The following is a 1264-nucleotide window of genomic DNA, read 5'->3' on the forward strand; positions in this document are numbered from 1 at the left end:
CTACCCAACGTTTATTAAGAATCGACTTGAAGCATTTTCGGCAAGAAAATTTTTTTACTTCTTTTTTCAATAAAGATATAATGAAAAAAACACTTTTAAAAAACCTTTCAAAATAATCAAAATTTTAAACCAACTTTTCCCATGAATAGAAAAGGGATGAAAAAAAGTTTGAAATTGAAGTGAAAAAAGCAAAAAGAAAAAGAGAAATACAAAAAGTTATTGGGTGGTGAATATGAGAAAACAAGCCCAAAACCCCTAAGAAAAAAATGCAAATAACGAATTTTTAAAAAGAAAAAATAGATAAAAAAAAGGAAAACAATCGCAAAAAAAAAATTTTAAAAGCAAAAAAAAAAGAAAAAAAGAAACATTTAAAAAACAATACATGATACCAAAACGCGAAAAAAAATCCTCTGGGGGACTTGAAAAACCTTTTTCCGAACTTTCTTCAGAGTCACCCCGGGAGGAAAATTATAAACAAAAAGGGAAAAGAAAACATGAATCATCAACCCGTTTTTTCCGGTTTGAAAAAAAAGCAGGATATCTTTTCTTTTTGGGAGAAAAATAAAAACTTTTCCGGGCATAAAAAAGGTTTTGGATAGTAGTTCGTTTTAAATTTTTCATTTTCTTTCAGTTTTTTTTGGGTTTTTCTAATGGGGCGTTTTTAGAAAAAATGTATTTTTTTTTTAGTATTACGGGGAGATTAAAGTAGGTGTTTTAAGAAATTTGCAGAAGGCCAAAAGGGGTCGTTTAAACCCACGGACTTATTTTTTTAATAAACCCCCCAAAAACCCCCCAATAAACTTTCCAAATTTTTAAAAAATAGCCTGCAGTAAAATCCAAACTCAATAGTTGGAGGACAGATTAAAAGGGTTTTATATAGGTGGGAAAACCCACTTTCTTATAACGTTATATTTTCAAGAAAAAAAAAAGGTTTTAAGGTTCAAACCCATGTGGGAAAAATGGGGGCCCCAGCACAGATCTCCCTGCAAAAAATCGGGTTTCCCTTTTTAAATTACCCCAGGCCCCCAAAATGAAATTTGAGTTTGTATTAAAAAAATCTAAAAATTTAACCTTTGGTTTTTAAAGGACCCAGGAAAATTTGGTTCTGGCCCCCTTTAACCGACCTAAATTTGTTTTTAATAAAAATTGGGTCATCCCGAAAATTTTTCCCAAAAACCCTTTTGGATATGTTTTCCCTTTTTAAAAGGGAAAATTAATCCCTTTTTTTTGAGTTTGGGTACGGGTTACCCCAAGGGGGACGCCC

Source organism: Penaeus monodon, chromosome 30, assembly GCF_015228065.2.
Source record: "Penaeus monodon isolate SGIC_2016 chromosome 30, NSTDA_Pmon_1, whole genome shotgun sequence".
Classification (NCBI taxonomy): domain Eukaryota; kingdom Metazoa; phylum Arthropoda; class Malacostraca; order Decapoda; family Penaeidae; genus Penaeus; species Penaeus monodon.